Raw genomic sequence first — 24111 nt, 5'->3', positions numbered from 1 at the left:
TACAAATAAAATAAGATAAAACAAGTTCAACATCAATAATATCATAGCACCCGCCCAGCAGTATATAAACTCCGTCATGCTAGCTAGTACGCAGTACGAGTTATTGCAACTGACTGTAAAAAGTCAGCATAACGAAAATAAACTCCACCTAAACTTGGTTTATATCTGACCCAGATAGACTGCAGGTCATAACTTCTTACCTGAAGTTCAGTTCACCGCCTCGGGTCTCTGCTCCTCCTGCCTTTCCGTCATCCACCTGCCAGCGTGTTGCATCTGCTGGCCTCCACCACTTGCTAATGTTACTGAATCTGTGGAAGCTCCGCAATAGCCACCACCAAACAACTGAGTTATTTTTACACATCTCCCAGCATCTGGCCAATCCACCACCTTTCAGTGTTTATACCGTTACGGAAAAAAAACACATATCGGCCCATAAAAACAAAAAAAATCACCATCGGCCCACCAGGCAAATGCCCGGTATGCCCGATGGCCAGTCCAGCTATGCATGCGGTGCTATGAAAAAGTATTTGCCCTCTTGCTGATTTTGTTTTTTGCATATTTGTCAGCCTTACTTCAGATCATTGAACACATTTTATTATTATACAAAGATGCTAATAGAATAAATTAACAAAAGTTAAATACAAATATTTTATTAAAGGGGGAAAAAATATCCAAACCTACCTGGTCCCAAGTAAAAAAGGAATTGCCCCAGCTTTTTAAATCATGAATTAACTTTGATTAACCACAAATTTACTAACCAGACCAAGGCCCGATTACTGCCTACTGAATCAAGAAAACTACTGCTGACCAAAAAAAAGCGTCATCACATATTTGCCAAAAACATGTTGATGAGCCCCAAGAGTTTTTTTGAAAATATTTTTTGGACTGACGAGAGAAAATCAGAAATATTTGGAAGGTTTGCGTCCCATCACATCTGACAAGCTACTAACACAGCACTTCAATAAAATTAACAGGCAAACATAGTTGTGGTAACGTGATTGTCAAAGCCAATAAGTGATATAGCTATGAATGCCCTGGAGCTCAAGCACACTTTGGTTATGCAGAATTTGGACAAAGATCCAAAACACACCCCAACTCCACATCTGAATGTCCAAAAAATTTTAGAGATTACAAGATTTTAGAGTTTCCTACTTAATTTCTAAACTACAATGTTGGCATAACTTAAAACAGGCCATTTATGCTGAAAAACCCTTCAATGTGACCAAATTAAACCAATAGTAAAAATAAAGAGGCAAAGAGTTCATCTGCATTAATGCTCTTGACTCAATCCCAGCTATTGTCGATGCTTGATTTTAATCTATGGAAATTTACCCACAGAGATGCACTTTAAAATAACATGAGTGATAATAATCATAGCATCTTTGCTTTGGATGGTTTAGTTTGCGTCATTAATGAGATATTACTGCTCGATCGTCTTTTGCTTTTGATAAAACCACAAAAGGAGTTGTAGAAAAAAAAACAGCTACCATAATGAGTAAAACTGAGCATCACATATTGTCTCAGTCTTTGGAAAGTATACATAGTTGTTTTTTAAATCTGGTAATCAGAAATCTTGATCATGTCAGTGTTGCTTTTAGTTCTTTGCTTTTGACTCAGTTCTTTGATACAGCCTGATTATTTTCCTGTTATGAAGGTCTTTCCATGTATTCTTCTCCAAAATGTAGTCATGGTTGACGTAGAAAATGACTTTGCTCATGTTTTTCTCAACATAGTAGTTAGTCGTCAGTCATAAATCCATATGCATCCACCTGAGGAAGACAGAAAGGGAGGGAAAAGAGTAGGACAAATATATTATAATTATATGTGTGTATGTGTCTTTTTATTAAAATAAGAGGAAGGCAGGTTGAGGACAAAGTTAGAGAGGCAAAGGCTATGATGGTTGGGATCCATCAGATTCATCCCAGTTATTCTTGGATTTAAAACACAGAGAACAGTGATAACGCTTATAACGCTTATGTTTCATGAAGGGAAGTATCATGTGGTGGGTGGCACTGTATTAATCCCTATGGTTCGGACCTTTTGTTTAACTTGCAGAGTAAAAATGTACTTTTTCATGAAAGGTGTCTTTGACTCTTCATCTTATTTCTGATTCATCTGGGCTGTGTGAGAAAGATCCTGAAAGTTGACTTGCTCATTCTAGAGTTAATTGCCAGGTCAATGCTTCTAAAGCTGTGAATACCAACAATAAGCACACAAAGTTCAAGTAGTTTTAACTCACTATGTCACAGGTGTGCAGAGCCAAGAAGACAGTGAATGCCCCGTTGGTTGGTCTGACTAAAGACCAGTATGTTTTATTCAGATTAGGTGACAGTAAGAACCTGTGAGTGAAGAAGAAGCATCAATTAAGCATACACATGGGGAAAATGAGCTACACTTCTGTGACAGCAGAATAGGCAACCTCCAAATCCCAAACACACTGTAAAAGAACACATGCATAGAAAATTACTCAGTGTAAATTACTTGATGTACTTCAAGAAGACTGGAGTCCTACTCCTGAAGACCACTTAAAGGAATTACAGGAAAGTTTGTCTGAGAGAGTTCAGACTGTGTTGAAAAATAAAGGTGGTCACACCAAACATTGATTGGTTAGAATTGTACCAATATATTTTGTCTAATATATTGTATGTCTATGTATGTTTGCACATGTTTCAATAAATTGCTGCAAATATTTCCCATTTTCAAAGTAAATGGGAAAAGATAAGATAAGATAGAACTTTATTAATCCCTCGGGTGGGTTCCTCTGGGAAATTCGGTTTCCAAAAGCACAGCACCGACAGAAGTTACAGTATGAGATCTCTCTCTCTCTCCCTCCATATATATCTATATATCTATCTATATCTATCTATATCTATACACACACACACACACACACACACACACACACACACACACACACACATATATATAAATACAGAGACAAATATAAATAAAAATAAAATATACGAAGGGGATAAATAGAATAAATAGGAATAAAAAATAAAAATACAAGTGAATTGCACATTTCAAGTATTGAGGTCTATTTGCACCATTGACTATTTACAAAAGTATTGCACAAAGGTATTGCACAGTGAGGTGAAGAGGCACTACAGCTTAGTTGTTCCCCCCTCCTTTGTCCTCCTGTTTCCCCTCCCTCTCCCCTCCAGAGAGGAGTTAAACAGTCTGATGGCGTGTGGGACAAAGGAGTTTTTAAGTCTGTTAGTTCTGTATACTGTATAAAAGTACTGTATAATTACATTGTCCAAGGACTGTTCATGCTGACATTCATGTCTGAGTTACAATCTTATAACAGTTATTCCAGTGATGTTTTGCTTGTTTCTCATCCTTATTGTTCATTTCTAATAGGAATCCCAACTGTATGGTTGAATTAGCTAACAAGGTTGCATTCCTGGGGTAGAGCTGTAAACAACAAACGGGTGTGGCAGCATGTGTGGAGTTTCGGAGCGAGTGTGGCTGAAGAGGAGTGCGTGTGTGTGGAGGAGCTGTGGCGGTGACTGTGTGGAAGAGGAAGCATGTGTGTGGATACCCCCCCCCCCCCCCTTCTCTCCCTGGACCCCCTCCCAACTCACTGCACATATATATAGCACTGAGGTGATCCCTGTTGTAAATAAATAATCTCCTTTTGTTCTCAAAGAAAGAACTGTCTGCGCGTGAGTCCATCCAGTAGCCATGAAAGCTTTCTTCTAACTATTCATAGTCCTTTTAACAAAAATACTATGTACAGGGTGTTAATTGCAGGCTGACCTGTTCCGCACATATCGGAGGAAGTCCTGGTGCAGAACGTAGAAACGACTTTCATTGTATTGCCCTGAATAGTAGGTCCTTGGTCTGGTGAGGTTAGAAGACAAAATATGACACACTTGTTAGTCACATATATGCCACAGAAGATATTTTGATTTGTAAAAGACATTATATTAGAAAGATACATTTAAATCACATGTCACAAACATTTTATATGTATGCAGGTAAAGCTTCCATGTACACTCAAAATTTGCATTTGTGAAACAAATGGCAACTGGTTGAATTTAATTTGTTAAATTCATGTTTTTTTTTATTTCGTTTTTTTTCTATATTATATTATGTTACAGTGTTGACCTAAGATAACAGACTTTGAATAAATTAATAGATTAAATATATATATTTGTATTGATTAATATTTTATTTTGTCCAATTGTTGTATAAATACTGTAAAGGATAATGTATGATAGTACAAATAATCTTAATAACTTTCTCCTCAGTGGCATCATTATGTGTCCCATAAAATAGAAATAGAAAAATAGAAGGTTATAGTGTTTATTTATTTACTGAAAAATAAACAAACATATGTGTTTGGGAGTACAAAACATTTACATCATGATTCAAAAAACAAAACAAAACGTAAACAAATACAGTTGGAGTCTTAATTCCTTAATGGGATAATTGCAACTTTTTGAAAGTGGTGAATACATTTTTTGATTAATTTTCTTTTCTTTTTTTTGCATTTTATACTCACAGTTTATTGCGGTATGGGCCAGCAGAGACCTTTTCTCCTCTCAGAAGAGCCTTTAGCCACTGGAAATCCCTCATCCCCTCTGGAATCAACACATATTTTATACCCTGTCAAAAGGAAAAGGAGAGCACTTATGTTTATTCTGTGCAGGGAAAATAAGTACGATACAACACTGTTGTCTTTGAAGTTTAAATACCTCGTCATGAGGGGCAGATTTGTACCCGTACTTCTTGAGCAAGTAAAGTGATGTCGTGATGGAGTGGGCTGTGTGAACGTAAACCGATGTTTTGTTTCCTACATCTTCCTCATAACCCTTAGTGATGGCACCATTCATCCTGTCAGACAAGACAAGAATACATTTTATCAGTTGTTGCTAGCTAAAAGTGTAATACCAATGTCTAGGTGTTGACTACAAATATCTGCCATATATAAACTGCTTGTGGGACAGTGAGCAATTTCATGTGAAGTATCATCATAAAGCAACTCTAATTCGAAACATGCTGGAACATTGTGTAAAGTGTATCAGATTGCAGTTATTTGCAAATCGGATAAACCCACATATTATACACAATGGAACACAAAAAAAATGTACCATTTTAAGAAGAATATTACACTTTGATGGCACCAACACATCTGAAAAAGGGTTGTCCATATTTACAACTGTGCATCATCTGTCTGTATTCTAATAAACCTCCATAACTATTTGGGTACTGTGGTGTTCTGTGTCATCTCTATCCTATTCATCATTTTACATCTCACAAAGTTATTTCAGTAATTGTAGGGTGTGGACTGAAGGCAGGCCAGTTCAGCAGGTGGAGAACTGTTGTTGAAATAGATGTAATAGTATGTCTTGCTGAAACATGTAAGGAATTCCTTAAGCACTGATAACCATAAACCATAAATAGATAGCAGAGGTGTGGACTCGAGTCACATGACTTGGACTCGAGTCAGACTCGAGTCATTAATTTTATGACTTTAGACTTGACTTGAAAAAATGTTCTAAGACTTGTGACTTGACTTGGACTTTTACACCAATGACCTGGGACTTGAATTGGACTTGAACCGGTTTACTTGAAAAGACTTGATATTTCACCCCAAATATAAAATTTAACATGCATATTATATAGAGATTGAAAATGTGACGTCATTCAGGGGTAAAACCGCAAAGGATTCTGGGAACTCGTGGCAAGAGGTACTAGCGCACGCAGGCTTTCAATTGAAATCAGTCACACAGCGATAAAAAGAAACACAAAAATGTCAAGAAGCTGTTGTATTATTAACTGCAATAGCCGGTCGCATGACAGCCACGGGAAGCCGACAGGTAAAGAGATCGGTTGTTATCGGATTACGTCGTTGAAGAGAAATTGTTCGAGCCATGTTTCCGAAGTAACAAAGACGCGACGGGTGGCCTGGATTGCAGCCATTCAAAGACCAAATATAAAGTCCCAGAACACTCCAGCTCACAGGTTAGTCTGCTCCAAGCATTTACACGAAGGTCAGTTTAGTAGTTAATACGTCATTTTCATAACATAATTGGTGATATAGGTTACAAGCAAGTCTGGCGCTGAACAGAAATTGTCGCGCTATGCTCCTTTATTTATTGTGCATAAATAGTGAATTGTCCTGACACAATATTGCGTTTCGCTTCTGTTATTATGGTACATTGACAAAAACATATACTTTTATTCACAGGATAAAACAGGTTTTTTGTATCACTAATTGCCCAGTGCGATTACAGCATACAATATTATTGTCACTGCTACATTTCTGTAACGCGTACCAGAAATTATTTCCACTGCTAATTAATTACCGTTGAGCTTAAAGGTCCTATTAATAAACGGTTAACGAATGTGTATTTATGAAGACAATTTGTGAGACTGGTAAACTTATGATAGGTACGATGGTCTTTCGTTCTACACGGTGCATTTCAAGGTCCTGTACCCATCCGGCGGTAAACTGTACCTGGGCTTGTTGCAGTGACCTGAAGTTACTAAACTTCACGAGTGTATGCACTCACTCCAAGAAGCGTATAATTATAAATATGCTAGGATGAGATAGCTGACTTCATCTAACTAGCAAATGTTGTCCAGGCTACGTTGGTGATGCAGTTTTTTTTAATATGTATGATATTTTTGTCATGCGATTTTAAAGCCAGTCCTACAACCGCATCCAAGAATAACATGCAGCTTATCTCAGAACTGTCGGTGAAAATTATTCTTGGAGCTAGGTTTAATTGAGCTGCATTTTAAAGAGGTGCAATTTCACAATTTGTGTATATTTTCTAAGTTCACTATTTTGTCATGTGTTGAGAAAAACACAGATTTAAAAATTACATGGTCTAATATTTACATTTAGCATATAACTGCAACATGCTTTTTTCGTTTTGTTTTTTTTTTAAAGACTCGAAAGGACTTGAAATTCAAAATTTCAGACTTGTGACTTTACTCGGACTTTTACACCAGTGACTTGAGACTCGACTCTGACTTGCCTGACATTACTTGAGACTTGACTTGAGACTTGAGGATAAAGACTTGAGACTTACTTGAGACTTAGAAAACAATGACTTGGTCCCACCTCTGATAGATAGACATTGTGTTCTCACAGAGAGAAGAGAGAGAAAGACTATAATTTTTAAAAAGAGTTTCAACTTTCAATTTTTCTGACTAGTTTTTCACTCTGCCTTAGTTACTTTAACCTCCTAGGATCTGGCGTCCACATATGTGGAGATCATATTTTGGCTGGTCTAGACCAAAATACTACATTTTACTCTACAAGGGCCTGATATCCACTTACGAGGACATTATGCTGTCACTATTGAATTGATATTTAAAACACATTTCCTCATATGTGGATCTCATTTTTGTCAAAAACAAAAATCAGGAAAAAAAAATACAAATCAGCTAATTCTTTGTTTTTACATTTATCTAGTCCCAGTCAGCCCAAACAGCAAAGAGAAATTAAAAATGGATGCTATGAAAGAGTTCGGGTCTTAGGAGGTTAAATGATTTTGGCCACCTGAGGGTCCAAACATCAAGCACAATATTGATTTGTGGCCCTCTCTCTTGTAGAGATTTCTCTAGACTGTGTGGATCTTTTTATGATATTATTCACAGTAAATAATGCAAATTGTAAACATTGTACTGTAAACCATCACCCCTAACTGGTCACAGTAGATGGATATTCTGTTAAATAGGACATTTTCCCTTCAGGAGGGGTCCTTGGCTTGTTCTCTGTATTATTTTAGCATCTTTACCTTACAATAAAAAGTGCCTTCAGATGATAGTTGGTATATGAAAAAATTAATCGAATTGAATTCAAATAATGACTAAATTATTTTTCTATAGAAACAATGATGTAAGTCTAGGAACCTTTTATGTTTTTTTGTTGAGGAACATTTTTCCATAATTTGTAGACTTGGTGTTTTGTATGTTGTTGAACTGCTGTCCATCTTCTTCAAGATGCTCTTTTTATGCCCAACTATGTCACTGACTTGTTAGTTAGCTGAATGTTCAGCTAGGTGTTTTTGTTTTGTTTTGTTTTTTGGGGGGGGTAGCCCTACTTCATTTTCCTTGTTTTTACCTGTTCCAACTTTTTGTAGTTAGAAAATAAACAAAAATGTTGTTTTTGTGGAATTTTATAAACATTTTATTTAGATTTTTTAAAATCAATACAAGAGTTTCTTTGATACGAGATTTATATAGCCATAGACTATATATAAAGGTTGGACATCGAAAGAGTAAAGCCAGTACGGAAGTGAATGAATATGGAAGCCTCCATTCTTCGTGAATGACAGCAGTTGTACAGAAGTCTATGATAAAAACAACCGTTAGGTCCCCTGCTGTCTAATTTCTACCTCTCACAAGTTTAAAGTGTTACTGAATACAAAATAAAGTTAATTTTGTAAATTATGGTATGAAAGTAGGGGTGGGTTTTGATGATCGATTTATCGATTAAAATCGATTCTAGCTTGGATAACATGATATCAATTCATTAAAATCCTGAATCGACTTTTTAATATAAATTTAAACACCAGAATCTCAGGTTAAACCTCACAAAAAGCTGCAGGTTTCATCACTCACCAAACAATATTGAGCGAACCAGCAGCAAAAGAAGATCCAAACTAGGCTTCACATAAACATGGTCGTGAATTCCCTCTGACTTTTGCTGTTTTGCTTCCACCACGATAAAATCACACTTCATGCACAGCTCTCTCTCTCTCTCTCTCGCTCTCAGTATACTTCAAGAACAGTTTCTGTTTTCTGATTATTCGCTTGCTTGTTACGCAAAAGTCTGCTGTTGTTTACAGCGCTGTGGGACGCTGTTTTTTTCTTTTACTTACTTCCAAAAAGAAAGCCTCATTTCTGCTGTTCAATACTGAACAAATTTAAACTTTAAATTATGCAAAATTGCAAAATACTTAGCTCTGTCTCTAATAAAACCTCTATAACTTTGCTCTGCTTCACGTCAGCAGCATCAGGTAATGTTTATTTGTTGATTAATGATTTTCTTTGGTTTTTGATCTACTGCAGAATATTTTTATAAAATCCCAGGTCAGGAAAATCACCTTCACGTTTTTCTGTGTTTTATCCTCAGCTACTTAACAAGTAACATCACAGCATCTGCTGTGATGCTTACACCTTTGATAAAGTCTCGCAAGTGTCAGTTTTCTTTTTATAGATATAAAAATATGGCAATGTACTGATGCATGATCTGAATTATAATATTTCTGACTGTCTGAGGCAAAATTTCCCCAATTTGAATCGAATCGTGAATCGAATTGGGACCTTGTGAATCAGAATCAAATAGATTCTAGAAATCAGTGACGATACCCAGCCCTATATGAAAGTCACAGAGAAAGATAAAGCAGTATGCTTTACACTGCTTTACCTTTTCTACACTGGCCTATAGTGCCTGTCAAACAAAGCCAAGAGGTTTGCTTGGGGTTTTTTTTTTGTCTTACCGAAAAACGTAATCATGGCCATCGATCTCCACCCCCTTCTTTGAGCCACTCAGGATTCCTCCAGTACCTACCACAGCACAGCGCACACAGCCATCACCACCTGGTTTTGGGAGAAGCAGTGGCTCTTTTGGCTTTGGAATCAGCTTCACTGAATCCATCACATCTGCAAACCAAAAGTTGCTGTATGAGTAGAAGAGGTTTGTTAGTTTGCTTTTTTTTTTTTTTTTTTTTGCCTGTCCCTTTTGGATCTTTAGCCATCAGAATTGTTGTCTGAAGGCCAAGAAAGTTGCCAAGTGGATTTACTTTACCAAGTGGATCATCATGGCCTTGCCATATTGGTCCATTTGATTGACCTTTATTATAATTATGTATTTATTTTATTTTCGTTTTTTAAAGACGAGACAGACATGACTGGAGGATAGGACAGGGAGAAAGAATGAAGGAAAGAGAGGGAGAGAAAGAAAAATAGAGAGGAGAAGAGATGGTGAGAAAGGGGGGAAGAAAAAAAAAAAGGAAAAAAAACAAAACACCTGGATCAACTGTATGGAGATAAAAAACCAGAAGAGAAAACAAACAACAAAGAGCAACATAATAAAAACAACACCATCACAATAAACTAGCTAACAATAGATAACAGTAGATACTTTTTTAATTTCACCTGTTGAGAATGAAAAAAAAGAAAACAAGTAGAAGAAAACGAGAGCAATAGAATAAACAACATCACGATGATCTATGGGAATATAACTGTAAATACTAAATATTAAACATTATTGTGCAGCACGTAAGATCGACAGCGCACAGTGTGCTTTGAGGTAGGAGCCAAAAAGGGTGTAGTTTGTGTGTGTGAGCACCCGTGTGTACACCTGTGAGCATGAGCGCGCTTGTATTTAAAAGGTTCCTTCATGCAATGATCTGTTAGAGGGTGTGGGGGGGCCACAGCCCCGTCCACCAGGGCATGAAGCAGGTATGGAGGAGATCAAACCTCCAGACATCAAGAGGCCCTCAGAACACAAGAGACCAAGGAAGACCAACAGAGGGGCAGCCGCGCCACTATCCCAGAAAGAGCTGAGGAGAGCCCCAGATAAGGGTCACTCAGCAGCCGCAGAGCAGAAGCCAAGGGGGTTGCAGTGGCGTGCCCGTGAGCTCCGCCGGCAGCCAGCTGTGCCAGAGTGACCGAGCCCCAGGCCGAGAGGCCGAGGGAACCCCACCCCCGAAGTGGCCCGAGCGAGCCCCAGGCTCCAGGGCCCGATAAGCAGCCACCAAGGAGTGAGCCGGTGTGTACCTGGACGCCCATCCCCGGACACAAAGAACCACCAACGCACCGATGTCTGAGGGTGTCTGCCACTGGTAGGGGAAGTGGTGGTGGGGGGAGATAGGCCTCCAAACCTTAGAGGGCCTGAGATGTCCCCAGAGAGGTGGCGTCTGATACCCGACCTGACATATAGACACAGACATACAGACACACACACATACAAACATCCATTCCCACCCTCATGCTCTCATATGCAATTACTCAACACTCACCCAACGTGGAGACAGACATAGAGAGACACTGTACACACAATCACACTCCCCAAGCGTACTCTAAGCCCCGGGTCTAGGTACCCTTGCCCTGGAGAAGGAAACTGCACCCAGACCCAGGTGGTGTTACCCTTTTCCCTGGGGTGGGGAGAAGTAGACCGCCCCGACTCCGCAGCAGCAGAGAGCCCCCACACTCCAGACCGCAGTCTGACAGCCAACTTCTCCTCCTAGCCCCCTGCTCCAGCAGGCCGCAGAGAACAGGGGTGTGTGAAGACTCCAAACCTCCCTCCGCCCGCTCATATGTAGTGTTGATGTATGTGTGTTCTAAGGTGCCTTTAAAACCCAGGAGGACATGGAGCTACCTGCCAGAGAGCAGCAGGTAAGCGCATAGCCCCTCCTGCTAGCCCTGTTAGTTTGCTTTAAACTAATGTTTCATATTTAAAAGATGTACTGTATTTCCCGGACTACAAAGCGCACCTGAATATTAGCCGCACAAGCTAAAATCAGGGGAAAATCCTGTTTTGTACATACATTAGCCGCACCTGACTAAAAGCCGCAGGTGTTTCAATGTTGACTTATCATTACGGTATGTCTTTATAACGATGTCTCAAACAAGACAATATGATGCAGGTAGCATATAGTTTGAATCGATGGATATTAACAACTAAATCTTTATAGCCACCATCAGAAAATATAATACATCTTCCGGCTAGACCATGAGAGGGTGAGGACGCGTCTACCAGCAGCTCCCGCACTTGATTTTAGGAAATTACGACAACTATCAAAGTAATACATCTTCCTCCCGCAAAGTAATACAGGGATTCTGAAGAGTGCACTCCTTTCTAAATGCCTCCAAAAAAGTTAAACCCGAAGTTAGCGGCGACAGAAACGATTGAATTTGATGTGGCCCCGACTGAAAATGACGGTGCCAAAGCTGGAACGCCAGCCAGGAACGCCAGCCAACCCCGCACTTCAGGAATATACACAAGGTAACAAACAAGTACTCTCTGCGATCGCTTCCTTGGATACTAAGATAACTCAAATGAAAGCAGACATTTGTGATACCCTACGCGGGGAAATTGCAACGTTGAGGGCTGAAAATGACGAGGCCATTACAGCTTTAAAAACGGTAATGGAAAACCATAATGCACAGCTGAAAGATCTATCAGAATCAGCGACAATCACCTCAAACTCCGTGGCGAAACTAGAAGAAAAAGTTAAACAACTCTCTAACAAAGTGGAACAACTGTCCGAAAAATGCATTGATCTGGAAGGGCGCTCAAAGAGGAAAATTATAAGGATAGCCGGAGTACCCGAAGCTAGAGAAAATGGTCAACGTCTCAGAGATTTTGCGGCAAGGCTACTACGAGATCTACTAGACCTGGACGAAACTCCGCTGGTGGACCGTGCACACAGAGCCCTGCGAGTGACCCCAGAAGAAGATGCCCCGCCACGACATTTGATCGTGAGGATACATTATTGCCACACCATGGAAGAAATACTACGAAGAATTGCCACCAGGAAAAATTTGAAGCTCGGAGATATCCGCGTTCAGATTTTCCGCGACTTACCCCAGACGGTGGTAAAACGACGTGTAGCGTTTACTCCAGCAAGAAACCTGCTTCGAGACCAACCCGGAGTCAAATATGGACTTCTATACCCTGCCAAACTTAAGGTGACACACAATGGTACGGAGCTGGTTTTCATAGATCCCAATGAAGCACTCCGCTACGCACAAGAAAAATTCGGATCTAAATAAGGACGACATAAGATAGACAAACCAGAGCTTCACACCTGATCCAGGGACATGTATTTACTTTGATATAAAAAAATTATTACTCGCCCAGGAGCTATGTTGGACAAAGGAAGTTTTGAGATAGAGTATTTTGGTAAGCTTAGTTTTTGTTATAGCATCCCTTTAGATTTTTCCTTTTTTCTTTTTTTTCTTTTTGGGATACACGGAAGAGGATGCATTGCTTACGTCTTTGTTTTTGTTTTCTTTTTTGTACGGTTTCACATGGGTAGAGGGGTGGGGGGTGAGGGTTGGGACCCGTATCTCGACTGCACAAAGATGGAAAACACGAGAATTAAGCCGCCTTAAATTATATAAATGCAAGATAATGGAAAGGTAAAAAATGCGGACTTAACTTTTTGTACCTGGAATGTGAAAGGTGTAAATGAACCTGTTAAAAGAGGTAAAGTGTTATCATACTTGAAATCTCTCAACGTGAATATTATTTTTTTACAAGAAACTCATTTGAAAAATGTGGCTCACAATAAACTTAAATGTAGATGGATAAATCAGGTATACCACTCTACACTTTCAGCCAAAATCAGAGGGGTAGCTATATTAATTAAGAAAGGTACCCCGTTCAAGCATAATACCACTATAGCTGATAAGAATGGGAGATATGTATTAGTGACTGGGGAGCTGTATACTACTCCGATCACTCTACTAAATATATATGGGCCTAATCAAGATGATCCAGAATTCTATAGAAAGGTCTTCAGCCTAATTCCGGATATACCCAATAGTAATTTAATAATTGGAGGGGATTTTAACCTAGTATTAGACCCATACTTGGATAAATCCCTGTCTAAAAAAACTATACCGTGTAAAGGTAGTAAATTTATTAAAACATACATGAGGAATATGAATATTTGTGATGCGTGGAGAACCTTAAATCCATCAGGTAGAGAGTATTCTTTCCATTCCCACGTACACAACAGTTATTCAAGGATTGATTATTTTTTGGTGGATGGAAAAATGCTCCCCTTAATTCGAAATGCAACCTACCATAATATTATTATTTCTGACCACTGTCCCGTTACTTGCTCCTTCGTATTTAATAATTCCACTAAAACATACAGAAACTGGAGATTTGACCCACAACTACTGAATGACTTAAAATTCAAACAATATATAAACTCTCAGATGTCCTTATTCTTTGATACAAACGATAATGCCGAGACCTCTCCAGATATACTATGGGAAACGTTTAAAGCCTATATTAGGGGGTCTATAATTTCATATCAAGCGTCACGGAACAAAAGGAATAAACTAGAACAACTAAATTTAGAAAAAAGAATCCACGACCTGGACGTCAACAATGCAATGGCTCCCTCTTTAGACAAGTATAACACCATCTGTGCATTAAAATATAAATTAAATCAAATATTAACCAGCAATATTAATAGAACTCTCACTTTTGTGAGACAGAACTATTTTGAATTTGGGGATAAACCTCATAAGCTGCTAGCCAGACAATTAAAGAAATTAGAAAATGACAGAGCGATTCATAAAATTAGAACAAGTAACGGAAATCTGGTTACATCACACAAAGATATTAACGACAACTTTAGACAGTTCTATGATTCCCTCTATACTTCTCACCCCACTGCAGGGCCTAATGATATGCAGGAGTTCTTAGATAAATGTGATCTTCCTGTGTTAGACCAGACAAATGCCAATATTTTGAATGCCAAGATCACAATTGAAGAAATCGCTAAATCTATCGGATTACTAAAAAATAACAAGAGCCCAGGCCCAGATGGGTTAGGGAACGAGTTCTATAAATACCTTAAGATTAAATTAAGTCCATACCTACTTAAACTATACAACCACGCATATAAAATGAGCACTTTACCTCCAACATTGAATGAAGCAACTATTATAGTACTTCCAAAAAAAGGCAAAGCATTGGAGGAAGTGGGATCATATAGACCTATTTCTTTACTAAACACAGATCAAAAAATTCTGGCTAAAATACTAGCGAGCAGACTTAATACAGTAATAGATAAACTGGTGCACCCAGACCAAACAGGTTTTATACCAAACAGGAGTTCTTTTAATAACCTCCGACGTCTATTTAATATAATCTATTCCCCCAAGGTGCAACAGGACCTACTTATACTTAGTTTGGACGCCGAAAAGGCATTTGATCATGTGGAGTGGCCCTACCTTTTCGCAGTCCTAGAAAAATTTCAACTGGGACAAGATTTCATTTCTTGGATAAAACTACTTTATAAAAACACTACAGCCAGAATTCTTACAAATCAGACATTATCAACTCAGTTTAAACTCAGCAGAGGCACAAGACAAGGATGTGCTCTTAGCCCACTACTATTTGCTCTGGCTCTGGAACCCTTAGCACAGACAATCCGCACCCATATGGATATACACGGTTATGACACAACATACACTTCGAATACTATATCGCTCTATGCTGATGACATATTATTATACATAACAAAACCATTAACATCTCTCCCAGCAATTCTCTCCGTTATTGACAAATTCAGTACTTTTGCAGGCTATAAGATCAATTGGGGGAAAAAGTGAAATACTGCCCATTAAACTAGAAAATAAACAATGGCTTACATCTCTCCCATTTAAAATAACTTATGAAAAAATTACTTACTTGGGCATCACAATAACAAAAAGATACAGTTCTCTAATGAAAGAGAACTTTTTTCCCCTACTGGAGAAACTTAAAAACAACATCCAGTACTGGAGGACACTCCCTATTTCCCTAATAGGGAGAGTGAATTCAATAAGAATGGTATTCCTCCCGCAATATTTGTATCTGGTCCAAAACATCCCAATCTTCTTGCCCAAATCTTTTTTTAAAAAAATGGACGCCATCATTATGCCATTTATATGGAATTATAAAACACATAGAATAAAAAAAGACCACCTATGCAAACATAGATTACTCGGTGGACTGACACTACCTAACTTCATGTATTATTATTGGGCATCAAATTTAAGAACAATTTCCCTCCTACTGGATGAGACAGCAATACTTCCTAATGGCCTACAGATGGAGCGGGAGGATTGCCTTCCTTACTGTGTTGGTGGAATATTACTCTCTCCTATCCTTTTGACAAACTCATATTACAATTCGAATCCAGTGATTCATAACACCGTACAAATTTGGAGACAAACAATTAAGCATTTCAAATTGAAAAAACTATCAATATGTATACCCATTACAGCTAATCCCTCCTTCCGTCCATCATGTGTAGACGGAGCTTTCAATATATGGCAGGAATTAGGAATTTGTAAACTAAAAGATTTATACTTAAATGACACCTTCATGTCATTTCAACAACTAAAAGATAGATTTGGATTGCCTCATAGTCATTTTTTCAGATACCTTCAACTAAGAAACTATATCCGTACACATCTGCCACAATTCGAAAACATAACGTCCGACCCTTTGGACAGATGTCTTAGTGATGGAAGGGGGTTTGAACAGAGAATTTCACTATTTTATAACTCATTACAGGAGATGAGTATACCTTCAACTACCTCAATCAAAGAGGAGTGGGAAAAGGATTTAGGGACCCTCCTATCGGAAGATCTCTGGCAAGAGGCCTTACGTAATGTAAATACGCCTTTTACTAATTCCCGTCACTGCCTAATTCAGTACAAAATTATACATAGATTATACTATTCAAGGGAAAAACTTCACAAAATATACCCAGATTGTTCACCCCTTTGTGAAAAATGTAAGATACATCATGGAAATTTGTTACACTGTTTTGCAACATGTCCAAGGCTTCAGGGTTTTTGGTATGACATTTTTACCTATATGTCTAACATCTTTAAAAGTAAGATTGAACCAAATCCGATAGTAATCATCTTTGGGATTTCCAAAGAAACACAAAATTTACAAGACTCTCAAAAAAGGTTTATGTCATATGCACTGATTATTGCAAAGAAACTGATCCTGCAGCTTTGGAAAGGCAATGAGATCCCTGTATTAAAAATGTGGCTTACAGAACTTATAAACATTCTTCACCTTGAAAAAATAAGATATAGTATGAATGATAATGTAAAAGATTTTGAATTAATTTGGCATCCTTTACTTACATACCTTGGGAAAATATAAAGTTCTGTCTCCTTTTTCTTTCTTTTTCTTTTGTTGGCAGCCGGGGGATCGGGACCCATTACGGGCGACTGCGGGTTTTTTTTTTTTTTTTTTTTTTTTTTTGCTGTTTGCTTGTTTTGTTGTTGTTGTTTATTACTTGCCTTATTAGTTTAGAGAAAAAAAAAGGAGCATAAGTTATGTTATGTGAATTTACAATAACTATAATTACATTTGCTCTCAATAAAAGATATTTGAAACATAAAAAGGAAAGGAAAAAAAAAAAAAAAAAAAAAGGATTCAGTGGTCCCACCTAAAGATTCCTGTGTGAACGACGAAGAAGAGAAAGCAACCCACGCAGATGAGAGCACTTCCCAAGATGCTGTCTCTGTCCAAGAGAGCGAAACGGTTTCAGAAGGATCAGTTATTCTTTGAAGAATACAAAGAATTCATGCACAATGTTAGTATGGAGGGACATTCAGAAATCATACCACAAGAGCAGTTGAAGAATGAGGAAGGAAAGGTGTGGTATATACCTCATCATGGGGTCTACCACCCCCGCAAGAAAACACTGCGTGTTGTGTATGATTGTGCTTCAACATTTTCTGGAACATCACTGAACAAAGAGCTATTACAAGGCCCAGATCTGACTAGCACTTTATTAGGTGTGCTGATTCGCTTTCGGCAGGGTCCAATAGCGCTTATGACAGACATTAAAGGGATGTTTCATCAGGTCAGAGTAGCTGAGGAACATGTAAACTTTTTACGTTTTCAAAAAAAAAAAAAAAAAAAAAAAAAATATAATACATCACCTGAAAAAAATAGCATGATTCATCCCAAAACTCTCATGATGTGTAAATTCTTTCATATCGAACCACATTAAATTCGGCACTTGAAATTTTCCAGACAAAATAGTTCTCTGTTAAATTACAATAGAGCGACTACCAAAACAGTCGCTCGATTGTCTCTCATAAGTCTTCATTCACTCAAAATAACAAAAAGTGCCTAAAATGCATACTTTAACTAATCTGTTTACATTAGTTAATTAGATTAGTTAAGTAGATTTTAAATGTAAGCTTTTGTTTGATTGGTATATGTTCAGTTTATACCAAGCACATTTAACTTAATGATTACCGTATTTCCTGGACTACAAAGCGCACCTGAATATTAACCGCACAAGCTAAAATCAGGGGAAAATCCTGTTTTGTACATAAATTAGCCGCACCTGACTAAAAGCCGCAGGTGTTTCAATGTTGACTTATCATATGTAAGAGAATACCGGTATGCACAAAGCGAATTGTCAGGAAAGAGATGGCTGTTTGGAGACACACCCCTTTTATTAATATTTTGAAAAACAAGTTATGGGTACATATTTGCACATGTAGTACATAACAGTAACCTACAGCACACCAGAAAAATAGATTCGGACTACCTTTTAGGCTCAGGTGCAGTGACACAGCTTTAACAAGAAGAAAAGTCAGTCCTTCACCACCATCTTTCTCTTCTTCCTGCGCACTAAAACCACCAAAGTCCTCTCCTCCAGTGTTGGATACAAACAGGCTCAGGATGGCTTCGTCATCCACTCTCAGCTTCTCTCCTTCGTTGTCACTTTCAAAACCAAAGAAATCCTCATTGTCAGTGTCGGAGTCCTCCTCTCCATCATGCAGCAGTCCAGCCCTTCAAAATCCGGTGGTGATCGTGGATGTTTTCACACTTTTCCACGCTGTCAGAATCCACCGGTGGAGTTGGGCATAACTTGCTTTTCGCAAGTTTATCGCCGCTCATCATCCACGCCTCCCGCTGAACGCGTAGCGCTACTTTGAAGTTTGTTTTTCGCGCTACTTCGTACGGCACTACGTTGCCTGGCGGACGGACATGTGACTAACATACCACTCTTGAACCCCGATCCTTCCGCCAGGCAACGTAGTGCCGTAAAACAGCGGAACAAACAAAAGAAATCGTCTTACGATATGACAAAAATCATGGACAATCCATAGAAAAGCCGCACCTGACTAAAAGCCGCAGGGTTCAAAGCTTGTGCAAAAAGTAGCGGCTTATAGCCCGACAATTGCGGTAATTATTTGAATAAATAAATATTTGAATTTATATATTTTAACTGTATTTTACTTAAAATAATTGCTTCATGTTTTTTTTATTAAGTAGTCCAGAGTTAGGTTTATATCAGCACGCCATCTTTTCTATTCATCCATTCTTAAATGCATTGACGTGCTGTTATTTCATTGGCTGTTTAAACATATCTCATAAAACTACATAGGTGTTTAAAAATCCAGTCAGAGAATAGATGTATATTACTCTGTCATTCTGCAGTCTGGCACACAATACTGACCCAATATCAGCTTCATAAAAACCTACCATCATATTTGTAGTTCATAAACCCAAAAGGACTGTTGAAATGTGAAAGCCGATTCCACTCGCTCATGTTAATGTTGTCTTTGTGCAGAAACAAACGTATGTTAGGAAGAAAAGCCTTCTTGAATTTCTCATCCTGAGAGTTTCGTAGAGACTGAGCACATGTCTGAAAATCATAAAAAAAATATGAAATCATGAAACAAGTTAAAATGAATGACTTGTAACAAATCAAGAAACAGCAAAAGCAATATGTCTGATATGACTCCAGCTATGCTGGCTCACATCCATAAAGTTAATACATTCGACTGTTTTTACTATATCTTGTCTTAACATGCTTATTGGTCGTCTATGTTGAGTATCTTCACTGTAAACATCTTCAAAATCCCACCGAGGAAACTTCTTGAAGTCTTTTTTGTAGAGGAGAGCCATGGGGGTCTCAGCTACAATGCGTTGTGTTGTGTTGTTTTTTGCTGAATCTGCTATTTTTGCTTCAAGTCTTCTGCTAAAGTCAGGATGTGGTGGTCCTGATTTTAATTTTCTTTCCCAGTATGCCCTGTACCTCTCAAGCACAAAGTCTTCCGATTCACTGTCATCTATTTCTATGAAGGTTGACCAGCTGAATCAAAAGGAAAACAGAAGCAACATAAGATAATTAGTGAGACAAGTGTGTGTTTCTTTGAAAAACTTTGCAGAAATAAAAAAATAATTTACCAGTAAACAGATTAAATCAATCATAGGTTTTTCATGAATCAACATATAAAAACACAACCCACCTGATATTTTTTATTCTATTGTCTAATAAATTCAAAATAATCAAGATACACGATGACAAAAAAAGCAAAGAAAAAAACTTTAAAATTAACTCTGCCATCTCTGGTTTGTGGAGTTGTTGCTGCTCAGTTAAGCTCAAAAACTATCTGCTCTCCCTCCTGAGAGCTGCTCACAGGTGGAAGAGCCACCCAACACCTTGGCACTGATGCAGCAGGGCAGGACTATAGCACAACTGCCATAGAAAGAGCAATACAAAATCCAAAGCAAACAAATTAATTCAGAAGCAGACACACCCATACACAAAATGTCATCAGACATTTGTGCCTTTATCACATAACAAAGGGATAAACATGCACAAGAACATTTTAATTCCCTGGTCACGCCAGCCTGCATTCCAAGCACCCTGGAAAACTACTAACACAAAGTTGTTTTCCATGAATGTTAGATAGAAAAGACTTAAGCATAAAAAAATGCTTCCATGAATGGATGAATAAAGAAAATTGTTTAAAGCGCTTTGAGTACTCATGTTGTGTATTATGTAATACCGGTCTGTTTACCTTTTGGCAAGGGCGATCGTGACTCAAGAGTTGGGAGTTCACCTTGTAATCGGAAGGTTGCCGTTTCGAGCCCCGGCTTGGACAGTCGCGGTCGTTGTGTCCTTGGGCAAGACTACTGGTGGTGGTCAGAGGGCCCGGTGGCGCCAGTGTCCGGCAGCCTCGCCTCTGTCAGTGCGCTCCAGGGTGGCTGTGGCTACAATGTAGCTAGACATCACCAGTGTGTGTGTGTGAATGGGTGGATGACTGTATATGTAAAGCGCTTTGGGGTCCTTAGGGACTAGTAAAGCATTATATAAATACAGGCCATTTAGCATTCGTTTTCACTGACTTTGATACATTGAGTGAAAATTACAAAACAATGACAATAAAAGGAGAACATTTCTGTATTTTTAAATATTTGTTTGTTAATCAAGCAACATGTTGTGTAATTATCGAAGTTCTTAAAAAATATACTTATACATACTTCGTATAACGAAAGTATAACGAGACAGGGGGAAGTAAAACTGAAAACACTTACATGAGACAGACCTCAGAATAAAATAGGAAGTACACAGAGACAGCCTGGAGGGAGAAAGAGAACATAGAGAAGCACACGATGGGATGAGGAAATACAGAACACAAGGAGTGGGACAAAGCACAATACTCACATCACTACATCCACTAGACACACAGAGGGAGACACATGGGTCAGCTTCACAGAGGGAAATTACTAAACAAGAACATAAGAAACTAGACCCTATAGAATAACTAAAGACTTAGTGAGGACTTCAAAAAGGCAAAAACACAGAAACTCAAAACACTGGGTTGAAAAAAAACCCAGGACCCTGACAGCAAGTATCTATAAACTGCCAAAAGGTGAAATTATGGTGGTTTCATAATTGGTGCATTTTGTGCTGGTTGTGTAATTTTTAAAATCATTGCCTAAAATTGGTTAAATTACAAAGATGTATTAAAAGAGAATAGGACTTTCTATATTATTCTTAAAATATCCCAAATTTAATGTGTTTTAACAATAAATGTTAAATACATCAAATTACTTTACAAAGAACTACACATATTGCTTGCACCATCTCATGTCACCTGTGGTTGTCATTGTAAAACTAAATCTGTAGAGCAAAGCCCAGACCTCCCTCTCCCTGGCCACCTCTTCTACCTTGTCCAGGGGAACACCAAGGCACTCCCAGGCCAGCCAAGAGATCCCTACAGCCTTTCCTGGGTCTGCCCCGGGGGCCTCCTCCTAACAGGTCATGCCCGGAACAACTCACTCAGCAGCTCTACTCTGAGCCCCTCCTGGATAGCCGAACCCGTCACCCTCTCTCTAAGGAAGAGGCCAGCAACCTTTAGATCTATCCCATTTCCACTGCTTGTATATGCAATCTCGTTCTTTTGGTCACTACCCACAGCTTGTGACCATAGCTGACATAGATCGACCGATAAATTGAGTGCTTTGCTTTTACACTCAGCTCTCTCTTCACCACGATGGACTGGTACAGCATCTGTATCAGTAGAGCACCAATGGCAGCACCAGTCTGTCTGTCGATCAAGCATTCCCTTCTAACATCACTCATGAACAAGACCCAACATAACAACATAACATTGCCACCTCCTGGTCAGTTTGTGTGTAAAGATTTGTACCTGGGTAAGACATGGTGCCAGGTGCAGTTCTTAGCAAATGAGTTTTGGACAGGGTGGAGGAGGGAGTATCTTCTTAATCTCCAGCAAAAACAGAAATGGCTTGGGGATAAAATAAACACCAAGGTTAATGATATCGTCATTATCCAAGAGGACAGTGCTCTGCAAAATTACTAAAGACTGGCAAGACTCACAGAGGTGTATCCCAGCTCTGATGGAAGAGTCGGAAAGGTAACAAACAGGGAAAACGCACATCTAAGCCAGTTCTTCTTGATAGGCCAGTGCAAAAAATAGTTCTACTGTTTGAAGCAGAATAAGCAAATGCTGTAAATCAGGTGTCTCGAACTCCAGGCCTCGAGGGCCGCTGTCCTGCAGGTTTTAGATGTGTCCTTGATCCAACACAGCAGATTTAAATGGCTAAGTTACCTCCTCAACATGTCTTGAAATTCTCCAGAGGCCTGGTAATGAACTAATCATTAGATTGACGGAAGAATAAATCGATCTGCAAACAAAGAACCGTGGTGTCATGTATTACCCGAAGGGAGTGAAAACTGGTGTGGTTTTTTGGTGATTCAAGTTTCAATTTGTTATGTGTTCCTGTCGCGGGCTCCTCTCATAAACTTTTCCCAAACAAATATAAGCGTAGTAAGGAAGTGTTTGGAGTGTGTACTTTATTATGCCAGCCTCCCAAGTGCACAAAGGATTATACAAGGAATAAACAAGTAACTTCATCCAAAACAAAACAAAAAACTAGTCACAGAGCTCAAGTGGCTGAACCAGCCTTCATGTTACCCTCACTGTAACATCTTACAAACTACCAGGTAGGCCCCGATAGCCTCCCTTTATACTCTATTGCCCCTTCCTCTAGGCATAGCATTCATCCATCATTTCTTTCATTAAACAATATTTATTCTTAGCTCATTTCTAGCTATATTTACTATAATATTAACAATTCCATTTATGAGTACTTTCAGGCAACCTACAGTGTTTCGTAATAAGAGACAACCCAAACCAAAAAATAATGCAGTTCACATGACCCTCTATTGCACGCAAACCCACCATTTAAACCCCGGAACACCGTACCTTGTAATCGGCGATCACAGGGAGACTGCCAGCATAGACTGCCAGGTGGCCAGCATAAGTGACAATTTATGCTGGCCACCCCCTGTATCTCTCAAAATATTAGCTTTCACCCCTCCCCATTTATCTGACCGGTTGGCTTAACGACGCAAGACCACAATAACATGGCGCAAAGAGTGTGGACTTTAACTGCGGTTGTGCGTGCATCACCCCTTTCTACCCGGAGGTTTGCATTGTGCGGCAACCTGGAGAGGTAATCTGCCATTACATTGACCTAGTGGTTTCACCCAGAGAACTGCCAGTGCTCCCTACCATTTTATGAATTATTTTTATTGTTTTATAATTTTATTATTGTGTTGGGTTATTATCTTAAAATTTGACACAAAAACTCAAAATTAGGGTTAGGGTTGGTCTGTCATTTATTAACTTGAAATAACTTCTCTCTCTCTCACTCACACACAAACACACACACACACTATTTCACTTACGGATGGCAAAAAGTTTTCATTCATAATTTTTTTTTTCAGTGATGTAAAAAAGCTTCTATAGTAAGCTCTAGAGATGGTTGTGTGGAAAAAAATTAAATCCCAGTAGATCCACAGTTTCTGAAATATTCAGGCCAGCCCATTTGGCACCAGCAACTACGCCACACTTAAATACAAATAAATCTTCTTTCGTTGCCCATTGCTCAGTTTGAACTTCAGCAGGTAATCTTGACCATATCTATGTGTCTAAATGCATTGAGATGCTGCTATGTGATTGGATGATTAGCGATCTGATAAACATTATCTGTATCGGTCCAATCCTGACCTAAATTACTGGAATGGATATGGGGAGTAA

General features: G+C 38.7%; 1 pseudogene; it reads right to left on the bottom strand.

The window, feature by feature from the left end:
- Window positions 1-505: 505 nt before the first annotated feature.
- Window positions 506-20312, bottom strand: LOC120738139 (annotated as a pseudogene).
- Between the last annotated feature and the right edge of the window lie 3799 nt (window positions 20313-24111).

This window comes from Simochromis diagramma, unplaced genomic scaffold (assembly GCF_900408965.1).
Source record: "Simochromis diagramma unplaced genomic scaffold, fSimDia1.1 OVJJ01000402.1, whole genome shotgun sequence".
NCBI lineage: Eukaryota > Metazoa > Chordata > Actinopteri > Cichliformes > Cichlidae > Simochromis > Simochromis diagramma.
Note: the sequence above shows the minus strand (reverse complement) of the source record. Positions and strands in the feature narration are given on the sequence as shown.